Source organism: Oncorhynchus masou, chromosome 5 (genome assembly GCF_036934945.1).
Source record: "Oncorhynchus masou masou isolate Uvic2021 chromosome 5, UVic_Omas_1.1, whole genome shotgun sequence".
NCBI classification, from domain to species: domain Eukaryota; kingdom Metazoa; phylum Chordata; class Actinopteri; order Salmoniformes; family Salmonidae; genus Oncorhynchus; species Oncorhynchus masou.
The window spans coordinates 89,523,328-89,547,465 of record NC_088216.1 but is presented as its reverse complement, the minus strand read 5'-3'; positions in this window follow the sequence as shown (position 1 = coordinate 89,547,465).

The following is a 24,138-nucleotide window of genomic DNA, read 5'->3' as shown; positions in this document are numbered from 1 at the left end:
TAATGTATGGTGATAACATGTGTATGTGCTGAAACAGGGTTAGTGAAGGTGAGACCACATCAGGACTGTGGTTCCTATTTCACATGGTCACATGGTTTCAGAGTCATGTGGTGGTGCTACATCCTATGACTCTTTCCATGTACCCCATCTAGTTCATGTTATTGACATGCTGATATACCCCATCTAGGTCTGTTTGTAGACATGCTGATATACCCCATCTAGTTCTAGACATGCTGATATACCCCATTTAGTTCCAGACATGCTGATGTACCCCATCGAGTTCATTTTCTAGACACGCTGACATCCCATCTAGTTCTAGACATGCTGATGTATCCCATCTAGTTCATGCTATAGGCATGCTGATGTACCCCATCTAGTTCATGCTATAGACACACTGATGTACCCCATCTAGTTATTGACATGCTGATGTACCCCATCTAGTTCATGCTATAGACATGCTGAAGTACCCCATCTAGTTATTGACATGCTGATGTACCCCATCTAGTTCATGCTATAGACATGCTGAAGTACCCCATCTAGTTATAGACATGCTGAGGTACCCCATCTAGTTCATGCTATAGACATGCTGAAGTACCCCATCTAGTTATAGACATGCTGAGGTACCCCATCTAGTTCATGCTATAGACATGCTGAAGTACCCCATCTAGTTATAGACATGCTGAGGTACCCCATCTAGTTCATGGTATAGACATGCTGAAGTTCCCCATAGTGTAATATACAGTGCATTCGGAAAGTCTTCAGACCCCTTGATTCTCTCCACATTTTGTTACATTACAGCCTTATTCTGAAATGGATCAAATAAAATAAATATCCTCATTAATCTACACACAATACCCCATTGTGACAGGTTTATAGTCATTTTTGCAAATGTATAAAACATGTAAACAGATACCTTATTTACATAAGTATTCAGATCCTTTGCTATGAAACTCAAAATGGAGCTCAGGTGCATCCTGTTTCCATTGATCGTCCTTGAGATGTTTCTACAACTTGATTGGAGTCCACCGGTGGTTATTGAGTGGTTATAAGTTATTAAAGGATGTTGACGTTATGTCAGTGAGAAGATACTAATTCCAGAATATGGTACCTCTATATCTCATATTGACTGTGGGGTATTGTATTGACTGTGAGGTATTGTATTGACTGTGAGGTATTGTATTGACTGTGGGGTATTGTATTGACTGTGAGTATTGTATTGACTGTGGGGTATTGTATTGACTGTGGGGTATTGTATTGACTGTGAGGTATTGTATTGACTGTGAGGTATTGTACTGACTGTGAGGTATTGTACTGACTGTGAGGTATTGTATTGACTGTGAGGTATTGTACTGACTGTGAGGTATTGTACTGACTGTGAGGTATTGTACTGACTGTGAGCATTATATTGACTGTGAGTATTATATTGACTGTGAGTATTGTACTGACTGTGAGGTATTGTACTGACTGTGAGTATTGTACTGACTGTGAGTATTGTATTGACCGTGAGTATTGTACTGACTGTGAGTATTGTACTGACTGTGTGAGGTGTGTCAGTGGGGAGGGTGAAGGTTACCACAGTGTCTTGTGTTATATAGATAGATTTCAGAATTAACCTGGAATTATCCAATGAAGGGTTTAGGTGAATTGTTTGGGGGGGGGGGGGGGGTTATGACTATTTGTAGATAAAGTGCTTAACTGGTGTACAGTAATGTTGTAAATAGACACGATATTGAGTTTCTTAATTGAGGCTGCGATCCCATTAACGGGATCGATATGACAGCAGCCAGTGAAAGTGCAGAGCGCCAAATTCAAACAACAGAAATCTCATAATTAAAATTCCTCAAACATACATGTATTTTATACCACTTTGGGGGTAATCTTGTTGTTAATCCCACCAAAGTGTCCGATTTCAAATAGGCTTTACATCGAAAGCACCACAAATGATTGTTAGGTCACCACCAAGTCACAGAACAATTCTGCCATTTTTCCAGCCAAAGAGATGAGTCACAAAAAGCACAATTAGAGATGAAATTAATCACTAACCTTTGATGATCTTCATCAGATGACACTCATAGGACTTCATGTTACACAATACATATATGTTTTGTTTGAGAAAGTGCATATTTATATAAAAAAATCCTAGTATATACTGGTGCGTTATGTTCACTAGTTCCAAAAACATCCGGTGATTTTGCAGAGAGCCACATCATTTTACAGAAATACTCATTATAAATGTCGATGAAAATACAATTGTTAGACATGGAAATATAGAGACACTTCTCCTTAATGCAACCTCTGTGTCAGATTTCAAAAAAACTTTATGGAAAAGGCAAACCATGCAATAATCTGAGTACAGATTTCAGACAACTAGTCAGAAATATGATAAATATTCACTTACCTTTGATGATCTTCATCAGAATGCACTCCCATGAATCCCAGTTCCACATTAAATGTTTGATTTAGTTCGAAAATGTCCATCATTTATGTCCAAAGAGCTACTTCTGTTAGCAAGTTTGGTAAACAAATCCTGAAGCGCGTTCCCTAGTTGTAGACGAAATGTCAAAAAGTTCCGTTCCTGTCCATAGAAACATGTCAAACGATGTATGGAATCAATCTTTAGGATGTTTTTAACATAAAACGTCAATAATGTTCCAACTGGAGAATTCCATTGTCTTCAGAAGTGCGATGGAACAGAGCTCCCTCTCATGTGAACGCGCATGGTCAGAGCATGGTCAGCTCATGGCAGACCTGACTCATTCCTCTCTCATTCGGTCTCACTTCACAGTAGAATCCTCAAGCAAGTTTCTAAAGATGGTTGACATCTACTGGAAGCCTTAGGAAGTGCAACATAACCAATATCCCACTGTGTATTCAATAGGGGCTGGGTTGTAAATCGACCAACCACAGATTTCCCACTTCCTGTTTGGATTTCGTCTCTGGTTTTTGCCTGCCATATGAGTTCTGTTATACTCACAGACATCATTCAAACAGTTTTAGAAACTTCAGAGTGTTTTCTATCCAATACTAATTGTTATGGATATAGTTATCCTGTGTGTGTGTGAACTTTGTTAAATACACTAGTTAGAACTGGGCGGACCACCCACTGTATTTTTGGTTAGTTAGTTAGCTGTTGTTAAAGTAGGCTAGTCTAGCTTAGGGGTGTTTTTGAATACTTATTGTTTCTTTCCTTGGGTCCAGCTCAGCCCCTTTTCCTGCTCCCCCCATTACCGTGTGTTTATAAATAAACCTGGAGTTTTACGGTAGATTTCTGTTGTCGTGGTTATGTCGTTCACACTTTTACTTTGTCACAATAATAATTTGCATGAGTTATGTTACGGGTCTCATTACCATCCCCCCTAGACTGTCGGGCCAAAAGGGATTTGTAACATATGTGGGGGCTCATCCGGGATCTGTCATAACTGACACCCATGCCGCTCATGTAGATTGTTGTAGTGGTATAGTTCAGTGTTGAGCGTCATAACTGAAGTAATATTAGTGTTTGCTATTTTCTTTGGCACTTGTGAAGTAGTGTAAAATGACTACTTTTGATTTGAAATATTTTTGGGATAACCCTTCGTGGGAGGTTTTTGACAAATGTCGTAGAGTTGATTTAATGACCTTGGCTGACCATTATTCAGTATCGATTCCGCAGAGTTTAGTTAAGGCGGAGGTGAAACGGCTAGTATTAAATGTATTGTTGGAAGAGCAGCTGCTTGTGTTACCGCTGCCTGAGCCTACTACCCCTGTAGCGGATGTTGCTGCTCCTGTAAGACCATTGGTGTCTGATAATGAGGGAGAGGCTAAAACACCAGCCACATTGTCCCGTTTTGATCCACTCTCCCCACTGTCAAATGGTGATGCCAGGAGGGATGTCCGTTTAGCACAGTTCCAACTGGAGGTGGAAGAGAGAGTCCAAATTAGGCGAGAGACTCTCCAGTTGGAGATGTGTTAAATAGAGGCAGAAAAAGAACGAGAACAACGGCATTTGGAGATGTGTAAAATTGAGGCAGACAGGGAACAAAGGCAGTTGGAGTTCAAAATGCGCCAGATGGAACTTGAGGCAGAGACAGCGAGGCTAGCCTCCGGTCCTACTGTGCCTGTTTGTGAGCCGTCCTCACCTGCTGTGTCCTCAAACACGTTTGACATTAGTAGGCAGATTGCCTTAGTACCTTTGTTCAGAGAGTCAGAGGTTGACTCCTATTTTTGTGTATTTGAGCGTATAGCCGTAGCATTGAAATGGCCTGAAGAGGTATGGTGCCTATTACTTCAGTGTAAATTAACTGGTAAAGCCCAAGAGGTTTTGTCAGCGCTACCTCTGGAGGACAGTTTGAATTATGAAGTGGTCAAAGCTACTGTTCTTCGTGCCTATGAGCTTGTGCCTGAGGCATACCGACAGAGATTTAGGTCTCATAGAAAGTCTTCTAGTAAGACTTAAGTGGAATTTGCTAGAGACAAGGGAAATCTGTTTGATAAATGGCATGCTGCTAGTAAGGTAACTGATTTCAACTCTCTCCGGGAGTTAATCTTGTTGGAAGAGTTTAAAGATTGCTTACCCGAACGCATTGTAGTTTACCTAAACGAACAGAAAGTATCCTCCCTGGCAGAAGCGTCTGTGTTGGCAGACGAGTTTGTGTTGACGCACACAAGAGTGTGTTTTCGGCTCAAACTGAGAGTAGAGCCACTGAGTTTCCTACCTTTAGCCCTAGTCGGCCAGCAGTAGTATGTCAAGCACGCCAGAAGAATGAGCGTTCATGTTTCTATTGTCATAAAGTAGGACATATGATTAATGATTGCTTCCTGCTTAAACGCAAACAAGGGATGCCTCTTCGTGCCAAGCCACCAACAGGTGTTGCTCTAATTCGTACGGTTGTGAGGTCTGCAACAAAACAGGTGCCTCAGGGTAACTGTAGTTTGAAAGTCTCAGTCCCCGACCGCAGTTATGAACCATTCATTTTCGAGGGGTTTGTGTCCCTAACGAATGACGAAGCGTCTCAACGACCGGTTAAAATCCTTAGAAATACTGGTGCGGCGCAGTCGTTTATATTGTCTGATGTGTTGCCCTTATCTGACGATACATACTGTGGTTCCAGTGTGTTAGTGCAGGGTATTGAAATGGGTTTTGTCCCAGTGCCATTGCACTTTGTGAAAGTACACTCTGAGTTAATCAGTGGAATATTCAGAGTGGGGGTACGCCCTATGTTGCCAGTGAAAGGTGTGACCTTTATAATGGGTAACGATATTGCCGGAGGAAAGGTAGTACCCGTATTGGATAAAAGTGACCACTCTCTCTCCAATGAGCTGGCACAGAGTTATCCACATGTGTTCCCCGCTTGTGCTGTCACTCGTGCTCAGGCACGACAAGAGGGTGATGAGATAGATTTGTTGAACACTGTTCTGTTCAGAGGTTGATCAAGAGGATGGATTGTGTGATACCTCTGAGAAGCTGATCACCTCTGACAAACAGCCCAGGAAAGAATCAAAGAACGTTGAACTTATTGCTGATGCAATACAGTTACCAGTCACTCGTGAGCAGCTGATTGCTAACCAAAAGGTTGACAACAAGCTTGCTAAATGTTTTTCTAGTGTTGTCTCATTGGAAGATGTAAAGAAGAAGAACGTGGCTTACTTCATTGATGGTAATCTCCTCATGCGTAAATGGAAATCCCATGTTGACGCGGATGGAGATTGGAATGCTGTTTACCAAATAGTAATTCCTACAGCCTTTCGACAAAATGTGTTATCCCTTGCTCATGATCACCAGTGGTCTGGTCATTTAGGAATCACAAAAACTTATGATCGGATCCTTCGACATTTCTTTTGGCCGGGTTTAAAACAAGATGTGGCTCAGTTCTGTCGGACATGCCACACATGTCAGATAACAGGAAAACCAAATCAGGTTATTCCTCCCGCTCCTCTTTGTCCCATACCTGTCATAGGTGAACCATTCGAGCATGTGGTGATTGATTGTGTCGGACCGTTACCGAAGACAAAATCGTAACCAGTTTTTGTTAATGATAATGTGTTGGCATATGCTTTGTCTCGTGTGTGAAAATTATTTCTGTATGTTTTGCAAGGTTGTTGCTTTGTTGTGAGTATTCATTGAAATACTGTAGTCGCAACCCCTAGGGTTGCTCTTTTAAGGGTGGGAGTGTTACGGATATAGTTATCCTGTGTGTGTGTGTGTATATCCTGTGTGTGTGTTTCTTTTCTCTCCTTCTCCCCTCACAGGTGAAAATCATCACTCCCAATCAGTCAACAATCAATCATCAATCAGAAGACACACCTCCTATTTCCTAACCTATCACAGTTCCTTCTCCATGGTTTAAAAACCCCATCATTTGTTTGTTCTAGAGCTCAATCTCTCTGTAAATGCCATGTCTGTAGGTCTCTGTGTTTCACTCTCGCTTTGTGTCTTAACCTGTCTTTTGTTTAAACACCTCATAGCACTTTGTCATCACCTGTGAGTATTGTTTTTGGTTATGGTGTTTGTTTGTTGCTGGTGGGAAAAGGGGGAAACCAAGACAAGTCGCCCATGGGCATACACTACACGTAGGTGAACTTTGTTAAATACACTAGTTAGAACTGGGCGGCCCACCCACTGTATTTTTGGTTAGTTAGCTGTTGTTAGAGTAGGCTAGTCTAGCTTAGGGGTGTTTTTGAATACTTATTGTTTCTTTCCTTGGGTCCAGCTCAGCCCCTTTTCCTGCTCCCCCATTACCGTGTGTTTATAAATAAACCTGGAGTTTGACGGTAGATTTCTGTTGTCGTGGTTATTTCGTTCACACTTTTACTTTGTCACAATAATAATTTGCATGAGTTATGTTACGGGTCTCATTACCACCCCCCCTAGACTGTCGGGCCAAAAGGGATTCGTAACACTAATAATAATATCCATATATTAGCAACTGGGACTGAGGAGCTGGCCGTTTACAGTGGGCACCTTTTCATCCAAGCTACTCAATACTGCCCCTGCAGCCATAATAAGTTTTAAGCGAAGGTGCATATGGAGCCAGGTAATTAGATGAGGCAGCTAGTCTTGCAGATGTATTTTGCATGATGAGTAATTTGTGTAGGTAGGAGGTACATGTACCGGCCCAGACAATATTACAGTAACCCTAAGTCTCCCAGATGAATTACAGACCGATAGTGAGAGCAGGCCAGCGCCAAAAGCCTCCTACGTCTTTCCCTCTGTGTAAATTTGTACATTTTGATCTGGGATTGCTTACTTTGCCGTTCTATTTTGAAACCGCACTATGGATCTTATCCCAATAACCAGAATAGGGAGACAAGGGAAGGATTGAACTACATCAATTGAGCTGTGGCAATATATTTATTTAGACATGTAACGGCTTTCCTCCTGGGAAGGAGCGGCGGACCAAAACGCAGCGTCGTTAGAGTTCATGTTATTTTAGTAAGGTAACTCAACATGAACTGAATACAAAACAATAAACTTGGCAAAACCCAACCAGTCCTAACTGGTGCAGACAACACAAAGACAGGAAACAATCACCCACAAACCCCAACACAAAACAAGCTACCTAAATATGGTTCCCAATCAGAGACAATGACTAACACCTGCCTTTGATTGAGAACCATATCAGGTCAAACACAGAAACAGACAAACTAGACACACAACATAGAATGCCCACCCAGCTCACGTCCTGACCAACACTAAAACAAGGAAAACACACAAGAACTATGGTCAGAACGTGACAGTACCCCCCCCCCCCCCCCCAAGGTGCGACCTAAACCTATAGGGGAGGGTCTGGGTGCGTATCTGTCCGCGGTGGCGGCTCTGGCGCTGGACGTGGACCCCACTCCATCATTGTCTTAGTCCCCCTCCTTAGCGTCCTTTGAGTGGCGACCCTCGCCGCCGACCTTGGCCTAGGAACCCTAACAAAGGGCCCCACTGGACTGAGGGGCAGCTCCGGACTGAAGGGCAGCTCGGGACGGAGGTGGCTCAGGACTGAAGGGTAGCTCAGGACTGAAGGGTAGCTCAGGACTGAAGGGTAGCTCAGGCTGGTTGACGGCTCTGGCAGATCCTGGCTGAATGGTGGCTCTGGCAGATCCTGGCTGACTGGCGGCTCTGGCAGATCCTGGCTGACTGGCGGATCTGGCAGAACCTGGCTGACTGGCGGCTCTGGCAGATCCTGTCTGACTGGCGGCTCTGGCAGATCCTGGCTGACTGGCGGCTCTGGCAGATCCTGTCTGACTGGCGGCTCTGGCAGATCCTGTCTGACTGGCGGCTCTGGCAGATCCTGGCTGACTGGCGGCTCTGGCAGAACCTGGCTGACTGGCGGCTCTGGCAGATCCTGTCTGACTGGCGGCTCTGGCAGATCCTGTCTGACTGGCGGCTCTGGCAGATCCTGGCTGACTGGCGGCTCTGGCAGATCCTGGCTGACTGGCGGCTCTGGCAGATCCTGGCTGACTGGCGGCTCTGGCAGATCCTGGCTGACTGGCGACTATGGAAGTATATATTTATTTAGACAAAAGATATTCTGCCGGCTAAAACAGCTGGGATATCCAGATTGAATCGATTTGATTTAAGAGTTCTGTTAAAGGTTCTGGCAATGGTTTTATCTATGGAAGGATCAAATCTATTCCCAAATATTTAAAATGGAAACGGTTAGGATTCCTTACGTAGAGATAGAGGCAGTAGGAACAATTTGGTTTGATTAATTTTATAACTTGAGATGGAGCTGAATTTGTCTACGATCTTCAAAGCTTTGGGGAGATACGTTGTCTAGATAAAATAATATATTGTCGGAGATCCATAGAATTGAGAGATATTGGTAGTATGTCTTTGGATTATCAAAGTGCCTGGGCCAGGGGCTCCATAGACAATAAAAATAGCATAGGTGAGATGGGATCACCTTGCCTGCTACATCTAGTTATTCTGAACAGAACAGAGAAGATATTGCCTGTTATTACTATGGCTGAGTGATTGGCATGTAGTATTTAAATCAGATGAATTAAATTGGAGCCAAGTCCCATATGTTCCAAAACCGACCAAAGATATGACTGTTCTAGTCAATCAAAAGATATGACTGTTCTAGTCAATCAAAAGATATGACCTTTCTAGTCTATCAAAAGATATGACCGTTCTAGTTTATCAAAATATATGACCGTTCTAGTCTATCAAAAGTTTTTTCTGCATTGAGAGAACTGTCCAAGGAGCTATATGAAGCATGTCAGATGTAATAGACAACAGAGATTATCTGAGGAGAATCCTTTTTCTTTTACTAACTTTGGTCCGGATGTACCAGTCTGGGTAAGTAAGAATTTTATAAAATAGTTTCATATCTGTGTTTTTTAGAGATACGGGGCAATAGTGAGAGCATCTATAACCGTATGTTTGTGTTATGAATGACCAAAGGGGTCTGACTTTAAAGTAAGTACAGTTTAATGTGATATAGTGTCTTAATGCATGTGTTATGAATGGCTGAAGGTGTCTCACTTCAAACAAAGTATTACAGGATACTACAATACTCTACAATACTTTCAATGTTGCCAACAGTTTGTGACTGATCTTTAATTGAGACATAGTGTGAATGTGTCAGAGACCTGACTGGGCGCAGCATCGCATGGATTGACTCCTTATATTGTTGTACAGACCTGACTGGGCCCAGCACCGCGTGGATTGACTCCTTATATTGTTGTACAGACCTGACTGGGCCCAGCACCGCGTGGATTGACTCCTTATATTGTTGTACAGACCTGACTGGGCCCAGCACCGCGTGGATTGACTCCTTATATTGTTGTACAGACCTGACTGGGCCCAGCACCGCGTGGATTGACTCCTTATATTGTTGTACAGACCTGACTGGGCCCAGCATCGCGTGGATTGACTCCTTATACTGTTGTCAGAGACCTGACTGGGTCCAGCATCGCGTGGATTGACTCCTTATACTTTACTCTGTTCTCCTGTAACAGCTAAGGACTACTTTACACTGTTGTCCTATAACAGCTAAGGACTACTTTACACTGTTGTCCTGTAACAGCTAAGGACTACTTTACACTGTTGTCCTGTTACAGCTAAGGACTACTTTACACTGTTGTCCTGTTACAGCTAAGGACTACTTTACACTGTTCTCCTGCTGTAACAGCTAAGGACTACTGTACACTGTTGTCCTGTAACAGCTAAGGACTACTTTACACTGTTCTCCTGCTGTAACAGCTAAGGACTACTGTACACTGTTCTCCTGCTGTAACAGCTAAGGACTACTTTACACTGTTGTCCTGTAACAGCTAAGGACTATTTTACACTGTTCTCCTGCTGTAACAGCTAAGGACTACTTTACACTGTTCTCCTGCTGTAACAGCTAAGGACTACTTTACACTGTTCTCCTGCTGTAACAGCTAAGGACTACTTTACACTGTTGTCCTGTTACAGCTAAGGACTACTTTACACTGTTGTCCTGTAACAGCTAAGGACTACTTTACACTGTTGTCCTGTAACAGCTAAGGATTACTTTACACTGTTCTCCTGCTGTAACAGCTAAGGACTACTTTACACTGTTCTCCTGCTGTAACAGCTAAGGACTACTTTACACTGTTGTCCTGTTACAGCTAAGGACTACTGTACACTGTTCTCCTGCTGTAACAGCTAAGGACTACTTTACACTGTTGTCCTGTTACAGCTAAGGACTACTTTACACTGTTGTCCTGTAACAGCTAAGGACTACTTTACACTGTTGTCCTGTTACAGCTAAGGACTACTTTACACTGTTGTCCTGTAACAGCTAAGGACTACTTTACACTGTTGTCCTGTAACAGCTAAGGATTACTTTACACTGTTCTCCTGCTGTAACAGCTAAGGACTACTTTACACTGTTCTCCTGCTGTAACAGCTAAGGACTACTTTACACTGTTGTCCTGTTACAGCTAAGGACTACTGTACACTGTTCTCCTGCTGTAACAGCTAAGGACTACTTTACACTGTTCTCCTGCTGTTACAGCTAAGGACTACTTTACACTGTTCTCCTGCTGTTACAGCTAAGGACTACTTTACACTGTTGTGCTGTAACAGCTAAGGACTACTTTACACTGTTGTCCTGTTACAGCTAAGGACTACTTTACACTGTTCTCCTGCTGTAACAGCTAAGGACTACTTTACACTGTTGTCCTGTAACAGCTATGGACTACTTTACACTGTTGTCCTGTAACAGCTAAGGACTACTTTACGCCGTGCTCCTGCTGTAACAGCTAAGGACTACTTTACACTATGCTCCTGCTGTAACATCTAAAAAAAGCCTATTTCTCACCTCTCACCTATTTACCTTCTCACCTGCACTAGTAATTATGTTCAATGGTTTACTGGACTCCATTGAAAGTACATTTTTAGTCCAAGACTAGGTTTAAGACTAGGTTTAAGACTAGGTTTAAGACTAGGTTTAAGACTAGGTTTAAGACTAGGTTTAAGACTAGGTTTAATCTGTGTCTGGGAAAACAACCCTGAGTGATTTCTTCTACACTTCTCACCGAATTACTATTCCCCATTCTAATAACAAGCCTCACCGGGGTGCAGCTTGACCTCCTTCCTAACAGATTTTTGAGAAGGTAAACATTGTGGACTTTGGATCTACCAGCCATAAAATGTAAATACTTTGAAGTCAAGTCAGAGATGGATTGATCAAGATTGTCTGAATGACTATTTAATTTATTTAACCTTTGTAAGCCTACATGTGTTTACAGCTAAGTCAATGAAGTCGGCAATATGCGATTGCTACATACATTTTTGTACTTTTAAATTCTTTAATTAACCTTTGTTTCTTGAAGAATGTAACTTTTAAATGCCTCAAGCTTAGTTCGACTGTCACACTCCACCAGACCCCAAAATACTCCAATGCTTGTAAACAATGTAATTATAAACAAACATTTTACAGCCTCAACGTAGTTAATTAAAACCACAATTTTAATATCATGGATGGTCAGTCCCTGCATCCATAGATTTGGCTATGAATTCGATAGTGGTTAAATTTCTCCTGCCCCATCCCTCAGCTGTTCGATAGTGGTTAAATTTCTCCAGCCCCATCCCTCAGCTGTTCGATAGTGGTTAAATTTCTCCAGCCCCGTCCCTCAGCTGGTTACCAAAACAGAGGCTTTTTTATTGTTTGTTTGGCAGATTCCCCCTTTAATAGCAGTCTCTTATTGCAAAGACGATCAGTCAAGTTCATAGCTTGGAAGACAGAAATGTGTCCTTCAGTATTGGATATGCTAGAAATGATATATGAGAGAGGAGTAGGTTGGATATGGTTGGATATGGTTGGACATGGAGGTAGGTTGGATATGGTTGGATATGTAGGTAGGTTGGATATGGTTGGATATGGTTGGATATGTAGGTAGGTTGGATATGGTTGGATATGTAGGTAGGTTGGATATGGTTGGATATGTAGGTAGGTTGGATATGGTTGGATATGGAGGTAGGTTGGATATGGAGGTAGGTTGGATATGGTTGGATATGGTTGGATATGGTTGGATATGTAGGTTGGATATGGTTGGATATGTAGGTAGGTTTGATATGGTTGGATATGTAGGTAGGTTGGATATGGAGGTAGGTTGGATATGTAGTTAGGTTGGATATGGAGGTAGGTTGGATATGGTTGGATATGTAGGTAGGTTGGATATGGTTGGATATGTAGGTAGGTTGGATATGGTTGGATATGTAGGTAGGTTGGATATGCTAGTAATGATATATGAGACAGGAGTAGGTTGTCCCATCAGGGACTGTCTGGACTGTCTGACGGAGCGGCATTTGGCACACTAACACAATTAACTTTACACCCATCAGTCTGAGGGAGCGTTATTTGGCATGCCAACACACACACACACACACACACACACACACACACACACACACACACACACACACACACACACACACACACACACACACACACACACACACACACACACACACACACACACACACACACACACACACACACACACACACACACACACACACTATGCTTGTGGGGACCAAGCAATTGATTCCCATTCAAAATCCTATTTTCTCCTACCCATAACCCTTTTTAACCCAACCTTAACCCTAACACTGACCTTAATCCCAACACCCTAAATCTAAACCTAAGACCGAACTCGTAACCCTAAATCTAAACCTAAGACCTAACTCCTAACCCTAAATCTAAACCTAAGACCTAACTCCTAAACCTACATCTAAACCTAAGACAAAACTCCTAACCCTAAATCTAAACCTAAGACCTAACTCCTAACCCTAAATCTAACCACTAACACGCATCTTAACCCTAAACCTAATTGTAACCCTAACCCTAATACCTAAGCCTAAAAAAAGCTATTTTTCAAATGGGGACCAGCAAAATGTCCCCACTTGTCCGAAGTGTGCATGTTTATCTATCCTTGTGTGGACTTATAGTCCCATTGAGTCGACAGATGCAGCATTTACCGTGAATGCAGTCACCATGAACGTTGGAACATTGCCTTTACATTTAAAAACGCTTTGTACCATGGATCTTCAGTGCTACAGATTGAATTAATTTAATTGAATTAAGCCCCTGGTGAGTACTACGGTGTACAGCAGTTCCCCGTTCCTCTCCAGCCTCTCTGAACAGAACACAGCTTATAAATGATGTGTCAGAAGGCAGTCAGACAGTCATTCATCACCACTAGAGTTCTACAATGAGTTCTAGAGTTTTACAATGAGTTCTAGAGTTCTACACAAATCCAGGAAAAGAACACAAATCTGACTGATCTAATAATAATTTATAACAGCCTCTAATAATAATTTATAACAGCCTCTAATAATAATTTATAACAGCCTCTAATAATAATTTAGAAAGGCCTAATAATAATTTAGAACAGCCTCTAATAATTATTTAGAACAGCTTCTAATAATAATTTAGAAAGGCCTAATAATAATTTAGAACAGCCTCTAATAATTATTTAGAACAGCTTCTAATAATTATTTAGAAAGGCCTAATAATAATTTAGAACAGACTAAAAATAATTTAGAACAGCCTGATGTTGATGACTGATGACTGTTGACAGCCTGATGACTGTTCCAACCATGTTCTGTCTGTTTGACTGATGGCTGTTCCAACCATGTTCTGTCTGTTTGACTGATGGCTGTTCCAACCATGTTCTGTCTGTTTGACTGATGGCTGTTCCAACCATGTTCTGTCTGTTTGACTGATGACTGTTCCAACCATGTTCTTCCAGTTTGACCGATGACTGTTCCAACCATGTTCTGCCTGATGACTGTTCCAACCATGTTCTGCCTGTTTGACTGATGAGAGTTCCGACCATGTTCTGCCAGTTTGACTGATGACTGTTCCAACCATGCTCTGCCTGTTTGACTGATGAGAGTTCCGACCATGTTCTGCCAGTTTGACTGATGACTGTTCCAACCATGCTCTGCCTGATGACTTTTCCAACCATGCTCTGCCTGTTTGACTGATGACTGTTCCAACCATGTTCTGCCAGTTTGACTGATGGCTGTTCCAACCATGCTCTGCCTGATGACTTTTCCAACCATGTTCTGCCTGTTTGACTGATAACTGTTAAAAACATGTTCTGCCTGTTTGACTGATGACAATTCCAACCATGTTCTACCTGATGAATGTTCCAACCATGCTCTGCCTGTGTGACTGATGACTGTTCCAACCATGTTCTGTCTGTTTGACAGATGACTGTTCCAACCATGTTCTGCCTGTTTGACTGATGACTGTTCCAACCATGTTCTGCCTGTTTGATGACTGTTCCAACCATGTTCTACTTGATGACTGTTCCAACCATGTTCTACCTGATGACTGTTCCAACCATGTTCTGCCTGTTTGACTGATGACTGTTCCAACCTTGTTCTGCCTGTTTGACTGATGACTGTTCCAAACATGTTCTGTCTGTTTGACTGATGACTGTTCCAACCATGTTCTGCCTGTTTGACTGATGACTGTTCCAACCATGCTCTGCCTGTTTGACTGATGACTGTTCCAACCATGTTCTGCCTGTTTGACTGATGGCTGTTCCAACCATGTTCTGCCTGTTTGACTGATGACTGTTCCAACCATGTTCTGTCTGTTTGACTGATGACTGTTCCAACCATGTTCTGCCTGTTTGACTGATGACTGTTCCAACCATGTTCTGCCTGTTTGATGACTGTTCCAACCATGTTCTACTTGATGACTGTTCCAACCATGTTCTACCTGATGACTGTTCCAACCATGTTCTGCCTGTTTGACTGATGACTGTTCCAACCTTGTTCTGCCTGTTTGACTGATGACTGTTCCAAACATGTTCTGTCTGTTTGACTGATGACTGTTCCAACCATGTTCTGCCTGTTTGACTGATGACTGTTCCAACCATGCTCTGCCTGTTTGACTGATGACTGTTCCAACCATGTTCTGCCTGTTTGACTGATGGCTGTTCCAACCATGTTCTGCCTGTTTGACTGATGACTGTTCCAACCATGTTCTGTCTGTTTGACTGATGACTGTTCCAACCATGTTCTGCCTGTTTGACTGATGGCTGTTCCAACCATGTTCTGCCTGATGACTGTTCCAACCATGCTCTGCCTGTTTGACTGATGACTGTTCCAACCATGTTCTGTCTGTTTGACAGATGACTGTTCCAACCATGCTCTGCCTGTTTAACTGATGACTGTTCCAACCATGCTCTGCCTGTTTGACTGATGACTGTTCCAACCATGTTCTGCCTGTTTGACTGATGACCTAGCTGGTTAGAATAACACTGGTCTGGTGATGATGACCTGGTTAGAATAACACTAGTCTGGTAATGATGACCTGGTTAGAATAACACTAGTCTGGTGATGATGACCTGGTTAGAATAACACTAGTCTGGTGATGATGACCTGGTTAGAATAACACTCGTCTGGTGATGATGACCTGGTTAGAATAACACTCGTCTGGTAATGATGACCTGGTTAGAATAACACTAGTCTGGTGATGATGACCTGGTTAGAATAACACCAGTCTGGTGATGATGACCTGGTTAGAATAACACCAGTCTGGTGATGACGACCTGGTTAGAATAACACTAGTCTGGTGATGATGACCTGGTTAGAATAACACTAGTCTGGTGATGATGACCTGGTTAGAATAACACTAGTCTGGTGATGATGACCTGGTTAGAATAACACTAGTCTGGTGATGACGACCTGGTTAGAATAACACCAGTCTGGTGATGATGACCTGGTTAGAATAACACTAGTCTGGTGATGATGACCTGGTTAGAATAACACTAGTCTGGTGATGATGACCTGGTTAGAATAACACTAGTTGGTTGGTTAGAATACCTATTGGTAGAATAACACCAGTCTGGTTTATCTGGGACCTATTGGTAGAATAACACCAGTCTGGTTTATCTGGGCCAATGACTCTATTACCTCTTCCTCTGAGGGCAAAGAGCAACAGGTAAATTAGTTTGTCAATGTTTGTTGACGATGAGCCGACTCAGACTCAAAGTCCACAACGCAACAGACAGACACACGCACAGACACACACACATTACAGTACAGTAGAGGGTACATGTCTGTTGTGTGTGTGTGTTGTGTTGTGTAGGCCAGGGCAACACCTTAATGTTCCAGCCTTCTATTTTCCTCCCACCTGAGAGGTACTAGCTAACTCATAACTCTCACAGCTCTTTGTCTGATGTTAGATAACACCCCCCCCCCCCCACACACACACACACACACACTCTAACAGCAATGTATAGGCTTGTCCACACACACTCTAACTGCAGTGTTTAGGCTAGCCCATAGTAGCACATTTTAAGTGCAGACAAACTGGCCTCCAACAAATCTGGCCTCCAACAGTCATGTATCCATTCAAAGCTTTCCACATGCCCAGTGAGAGTGATTCTCTCCTTTCTGTAGCTCGACAATCTCCTTCAGTGGACAAGACATTTAGCTAACGTGGCGTAATCTGTGGCAAGGAGGCTGTCAAAGTCAAATCATTAAAGAGAACACAATAATATTTCTGTATCTCTATGGTCCAAAGAATTGTGTTAGCGTGTATCCTACCCAGAGCCCAGATCAAGTCCTCATTTAACGGACTAGAGGTGCTAAATGTCAGACATGTCACTCCTCTGGGTTCAGGAAAGGGTTGGTCACCATCTTGGGTTTCAGCTGCTGGCAGCCGCCGGGGCATATGGGAGGAAGTGCAACTTGACATGAGGTCATCACTGATCGTCTCCTTTGGGGTTTCGCTCACTTCCTGTAGAACGGCATTGCAACGCACTTCCTTCCGGTTCTTTCTCAGGTTACTCCCCTGGCTTTCAGACCAGTAGCAATTGCAGCATTGGACTAGTCAGTCAGCCAGTCAGTCAGTCAGTCAGCCACTCAGTCAGTCAGTCAGTCAGCCACTCAGTCAGTCAGTCAGTCAGCCACTCAGTCAGTCAGTCAGTCAGCCAGTCAGCCACTCAGTCAGTCAGTCAGCCACTCAGCCAGTCAGTCAGTCAGTCAGTCAGTCAGCCACTCAGTCAGTCAGCCAGCCAGTCAGTCAGTCAGTCAGTCAGTCAGTCAGTCACTCAGCCACTGACAGACAGGGCTGGCTGACTATCTCTCAGTCTATCTGTCTGTCAGTGTGTCATTCTGTCTTTCAGTCCAACTGTCTGTCACTCCTCCAGGTATGAAGCCAAGCCACGCCAATACAGAATGGGACACACCCCACAAAGCCACTGCAGGCCACAACACGTCCACACACACACACACACACACACACACACACACACACACACACCACTGTATACAGTGCCTTGCGAAAGTATTCGGCCCCCTTGAACTTTGCGACCTTTTGCCACATTTCAGGCTCCAAACATAAAGATGTAAAACTGTATTTTTTTGTGAAGAATCAACAACAAGTGGGACACAATCATGAAGTGGAACGACATTCATTGGATATTTCAAACTTTTTTAACAAATCAAAAACTGAAAAATTGGGCGTGCAAAATTATTCAGCCCCTTTACTTTCAGTGCAGCAAACTCTCTCCAGAAGTTCAGTGAGGATCTCTGAATGATCCAATGTTGACCTAAATGACTAATGATGAAAAATACAATCTACCTGTGTGTAATCAAGTCTCCGTATAAATGCACCTGCACTGTGATAGTCTCAGAGGTCCGTTAAAAGCGCAGAGAGCATCATGAAGAACAAGGAACACACCAGGCAGGTCCGAGATACTGTTGTGACGAAGTTTAAAGCCGGATTTGGATACAAAAAGATTTCCCAAGCTTTAAACATCCCAAGGAGCACTGTGCAAGCGATAATATTGAAATGGAAGGAGTATCAGACCACTGCAAATCTACCAAGACCTGGCTGTCCCTCTAAACTTTCAGCTCATACAAGGAGAAGACTGATCAGAGATGCAGCCAAGAGGCCCATGATCACTCTGGATGAACTGCAGAGATCTACAGCTGAGGTGGGAGACTCTGTCCATAGGACAACAATCAGTCGTATATTGCACAAATCTGGCCTTTATGGAAGAGTGGCAAGAAGAAAGCCATTTCTTAAAGATATCCATAAAAATTGTCGTTTAAAGTTTGCCACAAGCCACCTGGGAGACACACCAAACATGCGGAAGAAGGTGTTCTGGTCAGATGAAACCAAAATTGAACTTTTTGGCAACAATGCAAAACGTTATGTTTGGCGTAAAAGCAACACAGCTCATCACCCTGAACACCCTATACCCACTGTCAAACATGGTGGTGGCAGCATCATGGTTTGGGCCTGCTTTTCTTCAGCAGGGACAGGGAAGATGGTTAAAATTGATGGGAAGATGGATGGAGCAAAATACAGGACCATTCTGGAAGAAAACCTGATGGAGTCTGCAAAAGACCTGAGACTGGGACGGAGATTTGTCTTCCAACAAGACAATGATCCAAAACATAAAGCAAAATCTACAATGGAATGGTTCAAAAATAAACATATCCAGGTGTTAGAATGGCCAAGTCAAAGTCCAGACCTGAATCCAATCGAGAATCTGTGGAAAGAACTGAAAACTGCTGTTCACAAATGCTCTCCATCCAACCTCACTGAGCTCAAGCTGTTTTGCAAGGAGGAATGGGAAAAAATTTCAGTCTCTCGATGTGCAAAACTGATAGAGACATACCCCAAGCGACTTACAGCTGTAATCGCAGCAGAAGGTGGCGATACAAAGTTTTAACTTAAGGGGGTTGAATAATTTTGCACGACCAATTCTTCAGTTTTTGATTTGTTAAAAAAGTAATATAATAAATGTCGTTCCACTTCATGACTGTGTCCCACTTGTTGTTGATTCTTCACAAAAAAATACAGTTTTATATCTTTATGTTTGAAGCCTGAAATGTGGCAAAAGGTCGCAAAGTTCAAGGGGGCCGAATACTTTCGCAAGGCACTGTATTTGTATAATGACTCCTCATCCTCTTAAGGGTCTCTTTTCGCCTTCCCTACGTACTTCTGGGTAGTTGTTAAGACGAACCATATGCAGGTGCATAATGGGACGGATAAATGTCATTCAACTGCTGAAAACCCTCCCACTTGCCAGCCAACAGATTTTCTCCTGGAGTTTTCATTCAATAGGGATATTGCTCGCTAATGTTCAGTCTCTAAAGGGGACGAGCTCAGGGTGAGGATTTCTTTCCAGAGTGACATCAGGGGATTGTAAAATACTTTGTTTCAGGGAAACACGTCTCTCTCAGGACATACTGTCTGAGTCCGTACAGCCAGTTGGGTTCTCAGTTTATCGCACAGACAGGAATAAATATCTCTCTGGGAAGAAGAAGGGTGGGGGTGTATTTTTTCCTGATGAAAGACTCATGGTGTAATTGTAACAACATACAGGAACTCAAGTCCTTTTGTTCACCCGACCTAGAATACCTCACAATCAAATGCCGACCTTATTACCTCCCAAGAGAATTCTCTTCGGTTATAGTCACAGCCGTGTACATCCCCCTTAAGCCGATACGATGACGACCCTCAAATAACTTCACTGGACTTTATGCAAACTGAAAACCACATATCCTGAGGCCGCATTCATTTAGGTAAAGCTCCGCCTTATCTCAGTTCACTGGTCACGATGGCAACACCCATCCGTAGCACGCGCTCCAGCAGGTGTATCTCACTGATCATCCCTAAAGCCAACACCTCATTTGGCCGCCTTTCGTTCCAGTACTCTGCTGCCTGTGACTGGAACGAATTGCAAAAATCCCTGAAGTTGGAGACTTTTATCTCCCTCACCAACTTCAAACATGTGCTATCTGAGCAGCTAACCGATCGCTGCAGCTGTACATAGTCTATTGGTAAATAGCCCACCCATTTTCACCTACCTCATCCCCATACTGTTTTTATTTATTTACTTTTCTGCTCTTTTGCACACCAATATCTCTACCTGTACATGACCATCTGATCATTTATCACTCCAGTGCTAATCTGCAAAATTGTAATTATTCGCCTACCTCCTCATGCCTTTTGCACACAATGTATATAGACTCCCCTTTTTTTGTACTGTGTTATTGACTTGTTAATTGTTTACTCCATGTGTAACTCTGTGTTGTCTGTTCACACTGCTATGCTTTATCTTGGCCAGGTCGCAGTTGCAAATGAGAACTTGTTCTCAACTAGCCTACCTGGTTAAATAAAGGTGAAAAAAAATATATTGTTTTTTATCACAGCTGGGGATTTTAACAAAACAAATTTGGGAAAAAGGCTGCTGATAGACTGTGGTACTCATGCTGCTAAAACGACCACTGCTACTCCAACTTCTGGGATGCTGATGCAAATCTGATCACGACTCCATTTTGCTCCTCCCTTCCTATAGACAGATACTCAAACAGGTAGCACCCGTGCTAAGGACTATTCAATGCTGGTCTGACCAATCGGAATCCACGCTTCAAGATGGTTTTGATCACGAAGACTGGGATATGTTGCGGGTAGCCTCTGAGATTGACATAGATGAATACACAGATACGGTGATTGAGTTTTTCAGGAAGTGTATAGGAGATGATGTCCCCACTGTGACTATTAAAACCTACCCTAGCCAGAAACCGTGGCAACAAAACTGAAAGTGTGAACGATCGCATTTAACCACGGCTGTGGATCACCATGGTGACTGTGAATATGGCCGAGTTGCAATTCAACGGCTCAGACATGAGACGTATGTGGCAGGGTCTACAGACAATCATGGACTACAGAGGGAAAACCAGCCACGTCGTGGACACCGACATCTAGCTTCCGGACAAGCTAAACACCTTCTTCTAAACACAGTGCCACCGATGCGGTCCGCTACCAAGGACTGTGGGCTCACCTTCTCTGTGAGAGACTTTTAACCCTCGCAAGGCTGCCGGCCCAGACTGCATCCCTAGCCGCGTCCTCAGAGCATGAGCAGAGCAACTGGCTGAGGTGTTTACGTACATATTTAATCTCTGTCTATCCCAGTCTACTGTCCCAATGTGCTTCAAGAGGGCCACCATTGTTCCTGTTCCCAAGAAAGCTAAGGTAACTGAACTAAATGACTACCTCCTTGTAGCACTCACTTCTGTCATCATGAAGTGCTTTGAGAGACTAGTCAAGGATCATATCAACTCCACCTTACCTGACATCCTAGACCCACTCCAATTTGCTTACCGCCCAAATAGATCCACAGACGATGCTATCTCAACCACACTGCACACTGCCCTATCCTCATATCCAAATTGACGGGACCGCAGTGGAGAAGGGGGAAAGCTTCAAAGTTCCTCGGCCACACATCACTGACAAACTGAAATGGTCCGCCCACACAGACAGTAGAGGCTGAAGAAATTTGGCTTGAGACCTAAATTCCCTCACAAAACTATTACAGATTCACAATTGAGAGCATCCTGTCTGGCTGTATCACTGCCTGGTATGGCAACTGCCTCTCTACTGTATATAGCCTCTCTACTGTATATAGCCCCTCTACTGTATATAGCCTCTCTACTGTATATAGCCTCTCTTCTGTATATAGCCTTTCTACTGTATATAGCCTCTCTACTGTATATAACCTCTCTACTGTTTATAGCCTCTCTACTGTATAGAGCCTCTCAAGTGTTTATAGCCTCTCTACTGTATATAGCCTCTACTGTATATAGCCTCTACTGTATATAGCCTCTACTGTATATAACCTCTCTACTGTATATAGCCTCTCTAATGTATATAGCCTCTCTACTGTATAAAGCCTCTCTACTGTATATAGCCTCTACTGTATATAGCCTCACTACTGTATAAAGCCTCCTAATGTATATAGCCTCTCTACTGTATATAGCCTCTCTACTGTTTATAGCCTCTCTACTGTATATAGCCTCTCTACTGTATATAGCCTCTCTACTGTATGTAGCCTCTCTACTGTATATAGCCTCTCTACTGTATACAGTCTCTCTACTGTATATAACCTCTCTACTGTATATAGCCGCTCTACTGTATAGAGCCTCTCTACTGTATGTAGCCTCTCTACTGTATATAGCCAATCTACTGTATATAGCCTCTCTACTGTATATAGTCTCTCTACTGTATATAGCCTCTCTACTGTATATAGCCTCTCTACTGTATATAACCTCTCTACTGTATATAACCTCTCTACTGTATATAACCTCTCTACTGTATATAACCTCTCTACTGTATGTAGCCTCTCTACTGTATGTAGCCTCTCCACTGTATAGAGCCCCTCTACTGTATATAACCTCTCTACTGTATAGAGCCGCTCTACTGTATATAACCTCTCTACTGTATATAACCTCTCTACTGTATAGAGCCTCTCTACTGTATAGAGCCTCTCTACTGTATATAGCCTCACTACTGTATATAACCTCTCTACTGTATAGAGCCACTCTACTGTATAGAGCCACTCTACTGTATAGAGCCTCTCTACTGTATAGAGCCTCTCTACTGTATATAACCTCTCTACTGTATAGAGCCTCTCTACTGTATAGAGCCTCTCTACTGTATAGAGCCTCCTACTGTATAGAGCCTCTCTACTGTATAGAGCCTCCCTACTGTATATAGCCTCTCTACTGTATATAACCCCTCTACTGTATAGAGCCTCTCTACTGTATATAACCTCTCTACTGTATATAACCTCTACTGTATAGAGCCTCTCTACTGTATATAACCTCTCTACTGTATATAGCCGCTCTACTGTATAGAGCCTCTCGACTGTATATAGCCTCTCGACTGTATATAGCCTCTCTACTGTATGTAGCCTCTCTACTGTATATAGCCTCTCTACTGTATATAGCCTCTCTACTGTATATAGCCTCACTACTGTATATAACCTCTCTACTGTATAGAGCCTCACTACTGTATATAGCCTCTCTACTCTATATAACCTCTCTACTGTATATAACCTCTCTACTGTATATAGCCAATCTACTGTATATAGCCTCTCTACTGTATATAGTCTCTCTACTGTATATAGCCTCTCTACTGTATATAACCTCTCTACTGTATATAACCTCTACTGTATAGAGCCTCTCTACTGTATATAGCCTCTCTACTGTATATAGCCGCTCTACTGTATAGAGCCTCTCTACTCTGTATAGTCTCTCTACTGTATATAGCCTCTCTACTGTATGTAGCCTCTCTACTGTATATAGCCTCTCTACTGTATATAGCCGCTCTACTGTATAGAGCCTCTCTACTGTATATAGTCTCTCTACTGTATATAGCCTCTCTACTGTATATAGCCTCTCTACTGTATAGAGCCTCTCTACTGTATATAGCCTCTCTACTGTATATAACCTCTCTACTGTATATAACCCCTCTACTGTATATAACCCCTCTACTGTATAGAGCCTCTCTACTGTATATAACCTCTCTACTGTATAGAGCCTCTCTACTGTATAGAGCCACTCTACTGTGTATAACCTCTCTACTGTATATAACCTCTCTACTGTATAGAGCCTCTCTACTGTATAGAGCCGCTCTACTGTATAGAGCCTCTCTACTGTATATAGCCTCTCTACTGTATGTATACGCTCTACTGTATAGAGCCTCTCTACTGTATATAGCCTCTCTACTGTATAGAGCCTCTCTACTGTATATAACCCCTCTACTGTATAGAGCCTCTCTACTGTATATAACCTCTACTGTATAGAGCCTCTCTACTGTATATAACCTCTCTACTGTATATAGCCGCTCTACTGTATATAGCCGCTCT